At 50.7% G+C, this 19,213-nt stretch overlaps 1 protein-coding gene across 9 annotated transcripts in view; it reads right to left on the bottom strand.

The window, feature by feature from the left end:
* MTMR3 (myotubularin related protein 3) overlaps positions 1 to 19,213 on the bottom strand; it is a 254,003-nt gene that overhangs the window by 97,815 nt on the left and 136,975 nt on the right. The window lies entirely within an intron of this gene.

Genomic DNA, 19,213 nt, shown 5'->3' with positions numbered 1-19,213 from the left:
CCACTCCCGGAAGGCTTGGCACGCAAGATGCACCGCCATCAGCTCCCATACATTGATATGGAGAGAGATATCGGATGGGGCCCATAGACCTTGCGTCTGGATGTCCCTGAGGTGCGTGCCCCATCCCAGGGCTGACGCGTCCGTGACGAGGGACAAGGAAGGCTGAATGGTGTGGAAGGGGACTCTTCCGCATACTGCCCTTGGGTCTAGCCACCATTGGAGGGAGGCCAGGATCCGCTCTGGAACGGTGACCACCAGGTTCACGCTGTCTCGACCTGGGCGGTAGACCGATGCCATTCAGGCTTGAAGAGGGCAGAGCAGTAGTCTGGTATGTCTGGTCACGTATGTGCAGGAAACCATGTGTCCTAGAAGACTCAAGCATGTTCTTGCCATTGAGGTTGGGAAGCTTTGAAGGCTCCTGATAAGGCCTGACAAGGAAGCGAGCATCCGGAAGGAGGGCTCGAGCCCGCACGGAGTCTAGGACTGCCCTGATAAATTCCATCCTCTGGGTCAGTTCTAGCGTTGACTTAGCCACGTTGAACAGCAGGCCTAACCGTTGAAACGTGTCTGACGAACTGAAGGTGAGCCTGCACCTGCTCTTTGGTATGCCCTCGGATGAGCCAGTAGTCGAGATATGGGTATACCTGTATCCATCGTCGATGAAGGAAGGCTGCCACTACCGCCATACATTTGGTGAACACCCGGGGGGCCGTGGAGAGGCAGAAGGGAAGGACCGTGAACTGATAATGTTCGCGGTTGACAACAAAGCGGACAAAGCATCTCTGAGCCGGATGAATCGCGATGTGGAAATACGTGTCCTTCATGTTGAAGGTGGTGTACCAGTCTCCAGGATCCAGGGAAGGTATAATGGTGCCCAAGGAGACCACGTGGAACTTTAACTTTACCATGAATTTGTTGAGTCCACGCAAGTCCAGGATAGGCCGAAGCCTGCCCTTTCCCTTGGGGATTAGGAAGTAATGGTAGTAGAACCCCCTGCCCCTTAGCTCCCTTGGAACCTCATCGATCACTCCCATGGCAAGGAGTGACTGCATCTCCTGGATAAGGAGTTGCTCGTGAGAGGGGTCCCTGAAGAGGGACAGGGTGGGGAGAATGAAAATTGGAGAGAGTATCCCCTTTCCACCGTGCAAAGAACCCAACGGTCCGTGGTAATAAGGGACCAGGCATGATGGAAACGGGATAAACGATTCAAGAATGGGGTAGGATCCTGAGTGAGGTCTGGTACACTGTCCGTAGGTCTCCCTTCAAAACTTTTGTTTGGGACCCACCGAGGGCTTGGAAGGACCTTGGGCCTGGCCGGATTAGTGGTTGGAGGGTTTTCTCCTGCCACCACACCCCCGTCTCCTATAGAAGTCCTGCCTCGGCCGAGGAGGAGGGTAGGAGCATTGAGGCTGCGGTTTAAATGGTTTCCGCAGGGTAGATGGTGTGTGCATCCCCAGCAAATGCATTATGGCCCTAGAGTCTTTGAGGCTTTGAAGCCTCGAGTCTGTCTTGTCTGAGAACAGGCCTGCTCCATCAAAGGAGAGATCCTGCAAAGTTTGCTGAAGCTCTGGTGGGAAGACAGAAGCTTGCAGCCAAGAAATGCACCTCACTGCTATCCCTGAAGAGACGGTCCAAGCAGCAGAGTCCTCGGTGTCCAATGAGGCCTGCAAAGCAGTTCGCATCACCGTTTTGCCCTCCTCTACCAGAGCCCCAAACTCTTCTCTGGACTCCGGAGGAACCAGTTCCTTGAACTTCATCATGGAGTTCCAAGAGTTAAAATAGTATCGGCTCAGGAGAGCCTGCTGGTTCGCAATCCGGAGCTGGAGCCCCCGAGGAGGAGACTTTGCGCCCAAATAAATCGAGCCGCTTGGCCTCTTTCGATTTTGGTGCCGGGGCTTGCTGACCACCACACTCCTTCTCATTCAATGTGGCCACCACCAGTGAACAGGGCTGTGGGTGAGTGCAGAGACAGTCCTATCCCTTGGAGGGAACGAAATACTTCCGCTCCACCCCCTTAGCAGTTGGGGGAATGGAGGTGGGTGTTTGCCAGATTGTTCTGGCCGTGATTTGAATGGTCCGGATAAGTGGTAAGGCCACCCTGGAAGGAGCCTCTGCGGACAAAATGTCAACCACAGCGTCCTCCACCTCAACCACCTCCTCTGCTTTCAGATTCATGTTCTGCGCCACCCTGCACAAGAGTTCCTGGTGGGCGCGGAGGTCTATCGGGGGGGGTGGGGGGGGGAGACGACCCGATATAGCAGTCCCCGCCACAGCCTCATCGGGCGAAGATGAGGAGGATGCCATAGGAGGGAGAGGGTCATCCAGGGCCTCTTGCTGAGCTGTGCCCCGCTGCTCCAGTTCCGCGACCTCAGTGTTCGGGCAGGGAGTTGGAGGAAGAGGAGCTGGCGCCTGTAAGGACGATGCCACTGTCTCCATGCCTCCGGGAGCAGGATGGCTGGCAGAAGCCTCAGACACTTGCGGCTCAGACAGGGCCAAGCGAGAAGCCCCAGAGGGAGCACCCTGGGCCTGGTGGTACACCCAGGGTGTCCAAAAGGGCCAGTGGGTGGACCCTTGGGCGGGGCCCTGTTCTTGCGCATTCCACTGATCCGCCCCTAAGCCTAGGAGGCCGTGATCCGAGTGGTGGTGGTCTGAGAAGCATGACCCTGCCTCAGACCCTGATGAGAGAGAGGCGGAATGCGATGGCCACGGTGGTGCTGAGTGGATCTGCGCCGAATCACGTCGACAAGACGAAGTTGATTGGTACCGCGAAGCTGGAGATCGGTGCCGAGATGGAGAAGAATGGAGCCGTGATGCTGGGGAGCGGTATCTGGACCTAGATCGGTGCCGGGACCTGGACCGGCGCCTAGATCTGGACCTGCGTCTCGACAACTATGACCGGCGTCAGGACCGGGATCTACTCCTGGATGGCAACTGGCGGACGGAACGGTGTCGTGACCGGTGCCGGGAGTCGGAGCGGTGCCGCAAGTATGACCAGCGCTGCGATGGAGAGCGGTGCTGGGACTGCGAGCGGCGTCGGGAGCGGGAACGGCATCGGGAGCAGGATTGGTACAGAGGCTCAACCAACAGCGTCGGCAGGTGAATAAGAGTCGGCTTGCCCCGGATGGTGCCACATGGAGAGGTGGCGGTGCCTTGGTCTGTTGAGGGGATGCCAATACAGTCAAGGCAATCAGATCCCTTGCCACCGCAAAGGTATCTGGTGTAGATGGCAATTGGACCTCAACCACGCTGTGAGTCGGGGAGTGCAGTTGCACTAGACTCAACAGCTCCGTCCTTGGTACCGGAGTCAGCGGTACCAAGGCCGTCACCTGTGTCCCCAGGCGCTCTGCTGTGGGATGAGGTTCTGCAGGCGGAGCCGGAAAGGGTGGTGCCTGCTGAGGTGGGCCAGCCTTTTCCGGCTTCCGGTGCCGCTTCTGACCAGGCGAGTGAGAACGGTGCCGGGCTGAAGATGTTGGTTGCGGTGCCGGGGAACCTCAGTGCCGAGGCTCTCTATCAGAGTCCGACCGCGATACTGTTCCTGTAGCTGAATCCGGGGCACTGCGTACTGAAGCACTCGGCACCAGGTCTTGCCGCGCCGCTGGAGGCTGAGGACTAAGAGCCGCCTCCATAAAGAGCTGTCTCAAACGAAAGTCCCGCTCCTTCTTATTCCGGGGACGAAAGCTTTTGCAAATCCTGCACTTCTCCGCCTAGTGAGATTCCCCTAGATACTTCAGGCAAGAATTGTGGGGGTAGCCCATTGGCATGAGCTTGGAGCAGGATCCACAGGGCTTAATGCCTGGAGCTTTGGGCATGAGCCCAATCAAGTACAGGGAGGAGGGGAAACCCCCTTCTCCCCCACTAATACAAACTACTATACAATAACTAGAAGTACAACTATTAATCTATAACAATACTATAACAACAAACTATGAACAAACTATAGGGTGAACGCTAGGGAGAGTGGAGAGTAGCAAAGCCGAGCTCCACAGTTCCAACGACCATCACGGGCGATAAGAAGGAACTGAGGGGGTGCTGGGTCAGCTGGGGTATATATCCAGTGCCATGAAGGCGCCACTCCGGGGGCTCCACAGCCGACCCACTGGGTGTTGTTAGGGTAAAAATTCTCCCACAGCCGTGCACGTGGCGTGCGCACACCTAATTGGAATCGATATGAGCAAGCACTCGAAGAAGAATACACAAATACAATGGGGAAAATCTGAAAACATCAACTGACCCAACTTTCAAGTAAAGGTGAAGGTCAGGGAAAGACCACACTGAGATTCATGTAATAATTAAAACTACAAAATAATTCCCACTCAGCCACTATGACTTCATAGATCATTGAATTGTAGGGCTGAAAGGGATTTTGATACATCATCAAGTCCAGCCCCCTGTGCCAAGGCAGGACCTAGTACCAAAACCTGATAGGTGTTCACCCAACTGGTGTTTAAAAACCTCCAGACATGGGGATTCCACAACCTCCCTGGGAAGCATATTCCAGTGTTTAACTACCCTTACAGTTAGAAAGTTCTTAATATCTAACCTAAATCTCCCTTAGAATCATAGAATATCAGGGTTGGAAGGGACCTCAGGAGGTCATCTAGTCCAACCCCCTGCTCAAAGCAGGACCAATCCCCAACTAAACTTGCTGCAGATTAAGCCCATTACTTCTTGTCCTACTACTTTCAGATGGGGAAGCAAAGGGAAGCCACAAGAGCAGTCATGGGACTCTCCTCAGCAGTATGTTTCGGGTGCCCAGGGCAACTGGCAGAGAGGTAAATCACTGTGGGGCAGGAGGCGGGACTTAGGAACAACTGGTTGGTGATTCCTATCCTGTGCTGGGCTCAGCTGGTAGTGCGGGCTGGGGGGGATGGGACTTCTCTCCCCCTGCACGGCATCCAGGGCCGGGTCAGACCCACCCCCAGACTTCTCCCCCGGCTGCAGGAAGCTCTGCAAAGTCCCCCCACGCGCTTCCTGCACCCATTGCTCCTAAGCTGCAGCAGGTAGAATCCCTGTGTAGGGAGCTGCTCCCCCATCCACACAACCCCCATACATCCAGACCCCCTCATACCGAGACCCTCCCGCTGAGCCTCACCCCCACTCACTCAGAACCCCCCAGATGAGCCCCCCACACCTAGACCTCCCCAACGAGTCACCCACACCCAGATCCCCACCCCATCGAGCCCCAAACAGTTGCATCTGGATCTCCACCCCACTGAGTCCCACTTCCCCAGCATCTGGACTCCCCACTGAGCCCCCCACACCCAGACACCCCCACACTGAGCCCCAACCACCTTCACCTGTACCCCCCCTGCATTACCATTGCACACAAGGTCCCCCAACAAGCCCCTGTGCACCCAGATCCCCTCCACACCCAGACTGCCCCACACAGAACCCTCTCAACCCACACCTGGATCCCCCACACTAAGTCCCTCCACACTTGGATCCTGCCTTGCTGAACCTGCCTGCCCATACCTGGTGTACCTGGCATGGAGAGGCAGGACCCTTGGGTGTTTCTGCGGATTGGGTGGAGTGGGTGGTCCTTGGGTTGGGTGCAGCCTCACCGCTGAGTCTGTGTCCCGGGGTGGCGGCAGGGGAGGAGGAGCTGCACATGATCTCCCACCTCTGTGAAGCCAGTGGCCTGTGCTCCCCAATGCCATGCTGGAGCCTCCACATTTATTTGACAAATACAATTTGCAGAAATTTGGAGAATTTTAAAATATTATGTGCAGAATTTTTATTTTTTTGGAGCAGAATGCTCTCAGGAGTCATAGGTTCCAGCCTTTCTTTAAGAAAAACCAATCAAGAGATATCAGCCCTGGAATTCAAGTTTTGATGTGCACTCAAAGTACCATTATTGAATTTACTAATGAGCCCTTGGTTGAATATAAGTCAACAATTTTGACAGTCACAGTTTCATCAGTTTATGTATGGTCTGCTGCGGGCCTTTTCTTTTTACACTTAAAATACCATGTTCCTATGGCTATGCTGATCTACCAATTTATCTGTTGAAAGGACTCATGCATACAGCCCTTCTCTGCTGCGTTGCAAGGTGAGCATCATCAACACATTTTTTAACTGTTCAAAGCATAGGTGCAGCAAGTGATCTAGAAGCATTGTACTACTTACTGAGATGTCACAAGCATCAGATTGACAGACAGTCTATTGAATTGTAAACAAAAAACCAAGATTAAGATAAAAGCCAAAAACTGGGTTTGGTATTTTTAACTGGATTCCATCTTCTCCACACAGTTGCCCCTTGCAAAAGTCCAAGAATTGGCATGCATATTGCATTCACTGAGGGGCCACTTCTTCAGCTGCTGCATGGGAACAACTCCCACTACCGTCAGTAGGAGTTGCTTGCATACAGCAGCTGTGAAATCAGGCTCTGGGAATTCATTCCATCTGAGAATACTGCATCCAACATAACATGCTACAAGCGGGTACTTTTGTAAGAGGTCCTGTCTCGTACATAGATGTATTTCTCATCGGTGAGGCGGGAAGGTTGTTAGCTCATTCAGAGTACCAACATTTAATTTAGGATATTAAGTCTTAAAGAAATTGGAATGTATGAGTCACAAGGTGGTGGCCCCTTAAAGGAGATGGTCCTCAGTCCACCTGTGACAAGCTTATCTCATCATATGGCTGGTGGGTCAGGGGACCCAATCAGGCCTATGGTAAATAAGGAAGAGGCTGGGGAAAGAAGGGGCTGTAGGTGGGTGTTTTGGTAGATGCTTGTAGATGCTGCAGGGAGTAATAAGGCTGCTGCAGGACACTGAGTCAGGATGGGAGACACTGCTGGGGAAGGAGGCCTGTGGAGAAGGCAGACAAGGTCAAATGACCGGTAAGAAGTGCTCGGAGAGCAGAAAGGCAGACCCTCAAGAAGGAGGGGTTGTAGCCCAGCATGGGACTACGGTGAAAAAAAGGAACTTTAAAAAGACAGACCCACTGTGAGACTGGGGCAGAAAAGACTTTATTTTTGTGTTTATTTTATGTTAATAAACCTGACCCGCAAAAGGGGCATTGATTGGCTACAAGCCTTTGTAGAGTTATTGAGGAACCTGAGTAAAGGGGAAACAGAGGCAGAGTGCTGCAGAGCCACACTTGGCCAACAGGTGGTGCTACAGGATAGGTGCACCCCCATTACATATTGAGCTGGTGTCTTCCCCACATGCAAGAGTATTTCTACATCTGCCACCATCCACCTGCAGCCCCCCCTTTGCTCTCCCAACCTCTTCCTGATCTACTGCAGGTCTGATTGGGTCTCCTGACCCACCAGTTACATGACCTACCTGAGGAGATGAGTGAAGCTTGTCACAGGTGGGATTGGGGCCTTGAAGGACCAGCCACTCTCTGACAATATGATACGCTCAAAATTAAAGTAAAGCTTACAAAATTAGTAAACTTGCAAGTTATGAAAAGCCCCTTGCTATGGTTAATCAGTTCTTCTTTAAAGAGCAATTCTGATTAAAAAAAAACAACAATGGGAAAGAATAGAGATAAGTAGGGTCAACAGTACACAGCACTTTCAAATCATAGATGCATCATTTGTGCAGATATAGCTGAAGTTCTTACTGTCCCAAACTATGACACTAAAAATGGTGCCTAATCATTGCGTTTAGCTTCTATCCTCCATGTTAAGACCTTTCTGCCCAGAGCACTAGGTTAGCAGAGAAGACCAAATTCTGTTGCAGAAGAATAAGCATTCTAGTCTCTCTCTTACATCATCAATATAAATGTCATCTGAATTCTTATGATTAATGATGATATATGAAGCAGAACTAACATCACTTGAGGTATCAGGTGGAGTCTGCAGTTTTGACTGGCAGTAAACTATTGTAACTTGTAAACTGAACCGACCGGATAGGAAAGTCACTGAGGCACAATAAATATGGAAATACCAACATAATTTTGTAGACTCATTTCTGATCATAAACAGTGAGGTTTTGGTTTAAAAACAAACTTTCAGTGCTGATCATCATCAACAAGGAAAATCCCCAAATGGTACAGCCTCATTGCATTGAGCGCCACCTGGATCACTCTCTTAACTCAGTCCTTAAGCCGGTCTGGCTGGAAATTCAGTCTATACGCATCACTGGTAATCTTATCATGCAACCAAAGCTTTTGGCACCCCCATGACAGCCAACTGTGTAGTGGCATTCATGAAAAATGCTAAACTGACAGTCTTTGCAAATTAAATCCTGTATTTATCCACAGACACGCAGGGGCAGTGCAAGCATTTACACATGCCCTGATCCAGTGGCCAATTCTAGGGACAAACTCTTAGTTTGTAGGGGGTTCACTCCTTGGCTTCTCTGCTGAGATGCTAAGCTGAGTTCTCGCTGTGGTAATACATTTTATAACAAGGCTAGCAAGCAATCTTCTAGGAAATGATCAGACCACCCATCAATTTTGCATGCCACACGACAGCTGTGAGATGATAATTATTTTCAGACAGTACTAGTATGTGCTAGAATTAAACTGGTGACCTAGAGGTGAAAGCCTTTATCTACTTCCTATTATCAATCCCATAAACCACTCAGACCCTCAATTTTATTTTATCATAGTGACAATATAAGTTCCCTCTAAGTTGCGCGGCCGCACGGCCGCCCACCAAGCTATCAAGTGCCGCGCACTTCAGGTGTCCCCCCCCCACACTGCTGTGCTGCTCCTGCCCTCTGCCTTGGAGCCCCTGACTAGCTGCTCCCAGGAGCCTCCTGCTTGTTGTGCAGAGCACGGGGAGGGAGGGACTGATGTCAGGGTGTCCCCCTCCCCTGTACCTCATCTTCCCAGAGCATGGGGGGACACGACAGGATAACCGAGAGGGCAACCCAGAGATCCAGGAACACACTGAGGGAAGGATAGGAAGTGGCTCAGGGACATCCGACTACGGTCCGGCTGGGTTGCTGCCTGAATCCAGTTCAGCGTGTTGCAGCTGGATCCCTGCTGGGATCTGACCGAATGGCAGAACTCTCCACCACTGTTAGGGCCCTGGTCTGGGATGCAGTGGAATCGGGTGCATCCCCCAACCCCTGCCACCCCACCCCTGGGATGGCAGCAAACCCACCTTTGGCCAGGAGGCCTGTGGGAGTCTACCATCTGCCTGAGCCCCCCTAGACTGTTTGCTGGGTGCTTAGACCCTGCCAACACCTTAGACTCTTTGTGTGGTACGCCGCCCTGCTTGAGGACTGGGGTCGCTGGATTATTCACTGGTCTGCCCTGCCTGAGGTCTTGGGCCCCTAGACCACTCGCTGCTCTACCCCTCCGGAGGGATCGAGTCCCAAGACTGCTAACTTCCCCCTTGTCTAAGACTGTTATTCCAGGGGTGAGAGCGAAGAGGTGTGGTCTCTCTTGGAGACTGAGAACGAGGGAGGGCCACACATGCCTACACCCTGTCCTGAGGTATCTTCCTTACCACCATCTGAATCAATGGGAAGGGGAAAATAGTGTACATCAGGCCCTTCCCCCAGTGGGAAAGGAAGGTATCTAACAGGGACTGACTATTCCTGCCCACTCTGGAACACAAGATGCAACACTTTCTATCGACCCTTGCTTCAAAATAGGTCCACGTCTGGTTGACCCCAGCTGGAGAATAAAGTCAGAACCAACTGATCTTATATGGTACGTCTACACAGATCATAAAAACCCGTTGCTAGCCTGGGTCAGGTGTCTCAGGCTCACAGAGCTCAGGCTCCGGGTTGAAAAATTGATATGTAGACATTTCCCTGCAATGGTACACGGTCCCAGAGCTTGGGCTTCAGCCAGAGCACAACTGTCTACACAGCAATTTTTAGCCCCACAGCCCAAGCCCCATGAGCTCCAGTCAGCTAACCTGGACCAGCGGCAGCCACGTCACAAGTCTTTTATCCCTCTGCAGATGTACCCTCAGGGACCATTCGTGCATAACTATCTGCTTAGACAGTCTGCAACTACATTATTTTCCCCTGCTAGACACAGGGCCACAGGATAAATGTCATGACAAATACACCAATCCCAAAGATTTATCACCTCTGTGCACAGGGAAGCGGAGTGGGCACACCCTGCCTGTTGATGGAATACAATGCCAGTGTATTATCCATCCCCACCTGCACAATGCTCCCTTGCAGGTGGGGGAGGAAAGACTTGAGAGCCAATGAACAGCTCTCAGTTCCAATACACTGATATGCAGGGATCTCTCCTGAAAAGACCAGTACCCCTGAACTGTCAAATGATTTAGATCAGAGGTGGGCAAACTACGGCCCGCGCGCCACATCCGGCCCGTGGGACCGTCCTGCCTGGCCCTTGAGCTCCCGGCTGGGGAGGCTAGCCCCTGGCCCCTCCCATGTTGTCCTCCACCCCCACAGCCACGCCGCTGCACGGGCAGCGGGGCTGGGAGATCCTGCTGCTCTGAGTGGCATGGTAAGGGGGTGGCAGCAGCGCGTGCATGGCGGTTGGGTAGGGGGTCCCGGGAGGCAGTCAGGGGACAGGGAGCAGTTGGATGGGGCGGAGGTTCTGGGGCAGTCAGGGAACAGGGGGGCTTGGATAGGGTGTGGGAGTCCCGGGGGGCCTGTTAGGGGGCAGGAGGGTGGATAGGGGCTGGGGGTCAGTTAGGGGACAGGGAGCAGGGTGGATTGGATAGGGGGTGGGATCCCGTGGGGGGGGAGAGGGAGTTTGGGGCAGGGGGCCCTGGGATGGGCAAGTCAGGGGACAAGAAGCAGGGGGGTTTGGATGGGTCGGGGGTTCTGAGGGGGGTAGTCAAGGGGTGGGAAGTGGGAGGGGGCAGATAGGTGGCAGGGGCCAGGCTGTTCGGGGGGCACAGCCTTCCCTACCCGGCCATCCATATAGTTTCCCACCCTGATGTGGCCCTCGGGCCAAAAAGTTTGCTCACCCCTGATTTAGATGCTCTCCCCAACCCTGGTTGATGCTTCTGAAGTCACTGTCCAGGATGGACCCATTGTTTATCCATTAGCATATTTGTTCTGTCTGACCGTCAGTCTAAGGAATATGATATTCTGACACAGGACGATTAACACCTGAAGACTCTCCCAGCTTGGTCTATACACCCAAGACGTCAAGTGTTGTCCTGCAAGTAGTGGCTGCCATAAGACCCATGAGACTCAGGGAGAAATTTATTCTCTGGGTGGGACACCGCCAAATCTGGAACGGGTACTCGCTCATATTGATAAATCTTTCCTGTGGCAGAAAAGCTCTCCTTCCCAGAGTCCAGTATGGCACCCGTAAAGGGAATCCTTTGTGAAGGCAGAGGATCAGATTTGGGCAGTTGAGAAGAACCTGTGGTCTGAAAAGAGACTGGTCATGAAGATGATATAAGAATGGGGTCAGACCAATGGTGCATCTAGCCCAGCATCCTGTCTTCCAACAGTAGCTATAACAGATCCTTGCACACAGAAGCCTTTAGTAGTCAGTTGTCTAAATCAGTGGTCTCCAAAGTGGGGTGCGCGCAAGATCATCCCTGGGGGTGCGCGGCAGGAGGAGCTCGCTGCCAAAGGAGCGCTGCCGGCATGGCGGCAGCAGCGCTCCTGGATCTTTGATTCTTCAGCAGCACACGGACAGCAGCTCGGCTCTCCCCGCTCCATCCTAGGTGGCATCTCGGTTCTCCCCACTCCGTCTTCGGCGGCACGCCGGCGGCAGCTCTTCTTCTTCTTTTTTGCTTCCCTAGAGCTGGCCCTGGGGGGTGCGCGATCCAAAAAGTTTAGAGACCACTGGTCTAAACAGAGGTAAAACAAAAATATCCTGATTCCTCAGACGAGTCACTACCAGAGAGACATTTTGTAAAATCACTGGGTGCCGTGGAAAGGCCAAACTGGAGCAAACTGTATTAGAAGTGGCAACCAGCCACCACAAAAGGGAAGGTACTTCAGACAATTTTGACAAATAGAAATATAAAAATACATGTCCTTTAGATCTAGTCACAAATCAATCCATGATCAACATCAAAGGGATTACAGTGGCCAGGGTCAACATGCAGAACCAAAATTTCCAAATATATATGTTTAAATCCCTTAAATACAGTATTGGCCTAGCCCCCCCCCCCCCCCATCCTTCTTCTGCACCAAAAAATAGCAGGAATAAAACCTCTGACAGCACAGGTATTCAGGAACCTCCTTGACTGTTCCTATCAGAAGCAATTTTTCTACTTCTGCAATAATAATTGCCTCATGAGAGGCGTCCCTGAAGAGGAAGCGGTAGGGGAGATGGGGGGACTGTATATCACAGCACCTTTCTACAATCTCTGGAACCCATTGGTTCAATGTAATTTGCCTCCATTGGTTGATGAAGTGGAATAGCCTGTCTCCAAAGAGAAGGACAGATTGGTCTTGACTGGCTGGTTCTCAAATCCTGATCATCCCCATCAAAATTTAGGCTTGTTATTCCACAACAATGATGCTGATGAGGAAGTGACTTGTTTAGATTTGGACTTTGATTTGAAAGGTTTTTTCTTATAGTTACCAGGGATGTTAACAGTACCTGCAGCCTTCCAGGGCTTGTCAAGAGATAAAGAAGGTGGGGTAAGACTGCCTCTGGTATCAGAAACTAGAATTGGAGAGCCTCCTTCCAGCAGAGGGAATCAAACCCAGAGAGTGAGCCCTCACTCTTCTGTCGTTTGGTTTTCCCAGCAATTCGTCTTTCTTTTCACTGAAAAGGCCTCCCTCTTCAAAAGGAAGATCCTCCAGCTTAATTCTAGTATCCATAGCTAGGGAGGAGGAACTGAGTCATGAGTGCCTCCTGATGGTCATAGCAAACGCCAGTGCTCTGGCAGCAGAATCAAAGAGGCTGTGAGTGCATGTTTGGCTACATTCTGGCCCTCTATTAAGACAGCATTCACCAACCTTTCTCTGTCATTAGTCAAGTCCTGTAAAAATGTCATCTTTTCCCATAAATGGAATTGGTAACGGGCCACGACTGCCTAATAATTTGCCACTCCAATACTGAGAGACAATGAGGAGAACACCTTTCTCTCCAACTAATCAATCCTTTTCCTCTCTTTATCAGCTGGGGTGGAATGTGATAGTCCAGCTCTAACCCTGTTATTGGCAACAGCCATCAGAAGTGACTAAGAGACAGGGTGGGTGTGAAAGTAGGAAACCCCCTCAGAGGTATCTGATACAACTTGTCAGCCTTCTTAGAAGTAGGTTGGCAAGAAGCAGGCATGGTCCACATGAATTTAACTGGCTGTAGCAACCCATCCAAAATGCGTAGGGATAGTCTACTCCTCAAAGTAGCCCAAATGATATCAAACACTGGGTGCGAAGTCTCTTCCACAGGCACTGCAGGTAAATTTAAAGTGGACATCACATGATCCACCAAGTCATGGAACTGCGTAGCGTCCTCAAGAGGAAAGGAGACTGAAGCCATCCCCACGTGTTCAGCCGATGGTAAATCAGGTTCATAGTCCATTTGCAAATGCTTCTGATCAAAGAGAGGAGCCACCTCCTCATCTTCTTCCTCAGACAGCCACCTCCTTCCTTAGGTATCACTGTTGGTAAAGTCAAATGATCTGGAGGAGTCCAAACCAAGGCTCTCTGGACTGCCAGAGATCCTTGGTTTATTTGGAGGGTAAATAAAAAAAACTCTGGAGGTGGCCCCCAATAAGGCCCCAGGATTACCAGTCTACACAGCAATGGGGTTTGAGAATATGCCTCCATGAGGCAAACAATCAGGTGGTACAAAGCAATCCACAGGCAGCTTCTCCCCACCCCACTGCCAGCGGGGAGTCAGGGTGAGAAGCCCTGGAGGCTTTCCCCATCCCTCCCCATCCTCCTGCTCCTGGTTCGGAGGCAGGGGAGAATAGACCGTGCTCTCAGCTGGGAATCGGGCAACCATGTCAAAGGCTGCCTGGCAAAGGGGGAGCAGGCTGGGAGGGAAACGAGGGCAGCTGGACCTTGCTCCCTGGGGGCAAGACCCTGGGGGCCTTCCCACAGCTCTGGGTGAGGAAAGGGGAGGGGAAAAGCCCTGGGTGGCTTCCCCCACTCCCAGCAGGGAATGGGGTAGTAGCGGGGGAAGCCCACCGGGATTCCGGGACCCGGTGAGACAGCCAGGCTCCCAGCAGGGAGCTGCCTGCAGAGCTGAGAGACTGGGCTCTCAGCTCCCCACACTGCCCTTCTTAGGTTGGTGGAAGCGCTCCTTGGTGAGGGGACACACCACACCGACCCAAAGAGGGTAGTGTGGACATTAACCACTTCAGTAATTAGGTTGACTAATATGGGTCAACTTACATTTCTAGTGTAGACATACCCACAGGATTACATTCTTGGGTGCAGTGAAGCCACAGAGCTAGCTTATGTGACCCCAGGAGGGTCATTCAGTGTCAGGGAATCCTCTGCAGTGTAGCTCCTATGTCACCCCTCCCCTTCTGCTGCTGGCACAGAGGAGAGAGGGTGGCTTGGCAGAAGCAAAAAGGGGTGCAGCTGAGGCTTTCCTAGGTCTTGCTGATCCCTGGCTGTCATTCTGCTCCTTGTGGGTTATTAACAGCTGTAGCAACTTAGAGCATCCCAAGGGTTGCTCCTAATTTACATTAAAAGATTGGCTCCAAAATGAAAAATGAACTTTACACTAACTTTCTGCACATGCACACACATACATCTCTGCCTTGTGTGCTCCTTAGCTGCAACTGAAGATCTGACCCTTATTGCAAATTTTTGCCCTTATAATGAGAAAAATATACTAAACCCAGAAAAACAAAGACACTTTCCCCCAAAATCCTGGCACCGCTATTTTTAGCTCATGGACAGAGTACATGGATGAAAGTTATGCTAGTCTGACAAATATACCTGTAAAGTTTCTCATGTCCACAATTCATGAACTAAAAAAATTTACCCCGTCAATTATGTCTTTGGAGTAGTTGTTAGAAATCCACAAATCATATGTACATTATTAGAGCTATTATAAGCTACCTAGTATAATATATATTTGCGTGAAGCTTTAGTTTTAGAATACTGGAAAATGAAAATGATAAAAAGAAAATTAAGTAACATTATTGGCTCTGGCACAAACTGATAAAAGAAACACTCAAAGTTAAGACTAACATACCATCCTAAAATAAAGCTGACATACCATCATGAACCAAAGTTATGTATCCAAAAAATACAGCAGATGTCCCAGATTACTTTGTGACATGTACTACAATTAACTGAGTGGAGCACAAGTGTCGAACTTATGTTTGAATTTCTTTGTTTTTTGTCAGCACTAAAATAACATTACTACTTATGCTGTTTAACAACCAGCTCAACAATGGGCATTTCCTGATTAGCTGGCAGCAGTCAATGACATTAACTCCAGCCAGGCAATCTTCAGGAAATGTGTTAGGATATAGATATTCAGGCCTGTCTGCAAAGGCCTATACTCGAAGAATTTAGGTGTATTCTTATCACTTGGCTAGTTCTAGAGGTATAAAAGAGAGAATCAAAATCACTGTCTGCTGGTGTAAGGGCCTTCTCTTACTGTGACAGTCTGAGGCCCTGTGCTTAGGCTAAGGCCTTTAGCTAAGCAGCGGAGGCAGCCATAAGCTAGGAAGCGACCGGTCACATCCTCACATTCCAACCTAGTCACATTGAAATAAGGTGCTATTGGGCTGTTAGGAATACAATCCTGTCCTGACAATGCCTATCACATCCAGAGAAAGGGAAGTGCCTAGAAAATGTAAAAGGAAACAGCATCCTGTCTGGCAAGAACTCACTTATCAATACTGGGATGTGAAATCCTCACTTCTGTATTGTTTTGTCATTATAGTTCCCACTTTGCTATTGTTTGTCTGTATAATTTCTGTCTGGTTCTGTGATTGTTCCTGTCTGCTGTATAATTAATTTTGCTGGGTGTAAACTAATTAAGGTGGTGGGATATAATTGGTTACATAATCATGTTACAATATGTTAGGATTGGTTAGTTAAATTTCAGGAAAATGATTGGTTAAGGTATAGCTAAGCAGAACTCAAGTTTTACTATATAATCTGTAGTCAATGAGGAAGTGAGGGGGCATGGGTGGGAGGGGGTGGGTGTGTGTGGGGGAGATGGGAACAGGGAATGGGGGTAAGGAAATTGGAATCATGTTTTGCTAAAGGGGGAGATGGGAACAGGGAATGGGAGTGGGGAAACTGGAATCCTGTTTGGCTAAAGGGGGAAATGGGAACAGGGACACAGGTGTAAGACTCTGTGGTGTCAGAGCTGGGAAGGAGGATACTAAGGAAAGAAACTGGAATCATGCTTGCTGGAAGTTCACCCCAATAAACATCGAATTGTTTGCACCTTTGGACTTCGGGTATTGTTGCTCTCTGTTCATGCGAGAAGGATCAGGGAAGTAAGTGGGTGAAGGAATAAGCCCCCTAACAAAATGCCTAGAGAGGTGGTTCATAAATTAAGCATTTTGGTACTTTTATTTATTTTGCTGATTTCGTTTTATCGCAAGTGTGTAATGTGTATGCTTCTGCGCTGTGTGCCAAGTATCAGGTAGTTCTATATAATTAATGGCTGATATTTTAGCCAGTCAGACTACACAGATTATTTGTCAGCATTATATTTATTAACTTAAAAGACTGCATAAAAACTATGGATACACACGACAACATTTTCAAAAATGGGTGCCTAAAGCAAGCTTCCTAAATAGGATTTGGAAAGATGTTGAGCATCCATAGTTCTACTGGTGTCAACAGAAACTGCTGAGTGCTCAGCACCTCTGAAAATTAGGCTTCATCTTTTAGTACCTAAGGCCCCATCTACACTGCCAAGTCTGTGCGCAGTAAAGCAGCTTTGAGCTCTGTAACTCCCGAGGCGTCACATGGCCAAGCCACTGAGTGCGCAGAAACGGCGCAGATGCAGCACTCTAAGAAAACCACCTCGACAAGAGGCGTAGAGCTTTTTGCGCCGTGGCTACCGCGCTGCAGCGCCAGCGTAGACACCGTGGTGGTTACAGCACTGCAACTGGCCTCTGGGAGGTGTCCCACAATGCCTGTTCTCACCTCTCTGGCCATCAGTGTGAACTCTACTGTTCTACCCTCAGGTGACAAACCGTCAGCCCCACCCCAGACACTCCTTTGGAAATTTGAAAGTCCCCTTCCTGTCTGCTCGGTGACGCATGCAGTGGTCTCAGAGCATCTTTCCAGGTGGCCCAAGCCTGCTACACACACCAGGCGATCCCCCACTTAAAGCAATGCCGAGCTGCTGGACCTCATCAGTATTTGGGGAGAGGAGGCAGTGCAGTCACAGCTGCGTTCCAGCCGTCGGAATTATACCACCTATGGACAGATTTCTAAATGCATGATAGAAAAGGGCCATGACCAGGACACATTGCAGTGCAGGGTCAAAGCGAAGGAGCTGTGGAACGCCTACCACAAGGCACAAGAGGCAAACCGCCACTCCGGTGCTGGGCCCATGAGCTGCTGGTTCTACAAAGAGCTGGACACAATACTCGATGGTGACCCCACCTCCACTGCAAAGTCCCCTGTGGATACTTTCTTGGCTTCGTTGCCAGTCAAGAGTGGACCGAGCCAGGAGGAGGCAATCTTGGATGAAGAGGGAGAGGGGGAACCAGAGGCAGAGGATGACTCGGAGGCCAGAGATGCAGGCAGTCGGGAGCTCTTTTCTACCCTGGAGGAGCCTAGCCAGTCACAGCAGTCGGATATTGGCAAAGCGCAAACAGGAGAGGAGGCCCCTGGTAAGTGGATCTGATTTTGGGAATTGCTGAAGCGAGTTGTTGGGGGCAGGAGGGTTGCAGAAAGCAGGCTTGTCTCCATCTCATGCCTAGTTTGAGTGGCAGAACAGGCTGTTAATACACTCCCTCACTTCACGGGAATCTCTCTCAGAGATCTCCAGGAAACTCTCATGGAGATACTGGGCAATCTGCTCCCACAGGTTCCTCAGCAGAGCTGCTTTGTTTCTTGCCCCATTAATGGTAGCTTTCCTGCGCCACTGTGCCGTCACTGGGTGCGGGGGGACCATAGCTGCACACAGGCTAGCCGCATAGGGGCCAGGGCGGAAGCTGCAGACTTCGAGAAGACCCTTTCTTGATTCCCTGCTCACCCTCAGCAGCGAGATATCTTCCATAATGATCACCTCCTGTGGAAAGTGTGGGGACAGGAATGATTATCAGGGCCCCCCTACAGTGCTGGCTCTCCCCAAGTGCCCAAGAGCCACATGCCCAGTGTACAGCAGGGTCCAGGAACAGTGATTTACCCTGCCCCTGCGGCTACTCACCATTTTGGGGGGTCTTGTGGCTTGTGGGTGCTTGCCTGGGGTCAGCCAGTTAGTGTCAGGTGTGTGAGTACTGGCTGTATTTTAAAGCACTGAAACAGTGTTGTCTGTGTTGCAAACAATACTGCTTCTGTGTAATGTTGTATTTAAACTTCACAGAGATGACCTTGGGAGGCCAGCCTCCCTTAACAGTGGCAGAACGGTTGCTAAGAATTAGAAAGCGTCCAAGAAGAACTAAGGAGGACGTTATGCGTGAGGTTATGATACACTCTGCCGCCGAGAAAAAGGAATCGAAGGAGTGGCGGGACAGCAAGAAGAGGGAACACAAGGAGAACACGTCACACCAGAAAGAAGCCACGGAGCGGCTCTTGGAGCGGTTATGGAGCGCCAAGCAGACACACTCCAGGCAATACTAGCTCTTCAAACCGAGCAGCTCCGTGCCCACCCTCCCCTGCAGCCACTGTCGCAAAACTCTTTCCCATGCGTCCTCCCCTGCCAACACACTCTTATCAACCTCCTGGCTCCACTCTCTACCCGCAGCATTCCATTTCTCCCTCCTCACAGTCCAGCCCTGTGGACTCCCAATACCCACTGCACTCAACACCCATCCATCTGCAGTTTGGCCCTGCTGAAGTACAGCACCTGCTGCATCGTACTCCAAAGGAGAAGGTTGGGTATGATCCCTGGACATACACAAATCTGTCGCAGTCCCGGGACCTCTCCTCCTCTTGAGACCTTCCATTCCCCCATTCCTTCCATTCCCGCATCCCCCTCCCTGCTGATGGTTTTCTTCATTTGACTTTCTCCTCTGCTTGCTGTCTTTCAATAAAAGAATTGTGTTTGTTTGAAAGCAATCTTTATTCTATTAAGTGAAAGCAAAAAGAGCACTGCAAAGCAACATAAAGTTATGTTAAGGCCTCTTCTTGCATCATGCACACCAATCACCTCCTAGCATTACAAGCACTGCAATCCGGAGCATAGCAACAAATATTAGTGGCTTTCAGCTTCAAATTGCTGCCTCAAAGCATCCCTG

Source organism: Chelonia mydas, chromosome 15, assembly GCF_015237465.2.
Source record: "Chelonia mydas isolate rCheMyd1 chromosome 15, rCheMyd1.pri.v2, whole genome shotgun sequence".
Lineage (NCBI taxonomy): Eukaryota > Metazoa > Chordata > Testudines > Cheloniidae > Chelonia > Chelonia mydas.
Note: the sequence above shows the minus strand (reverse complement) of the source record. Positions and strands in the feature narration are given on the sequence as shown.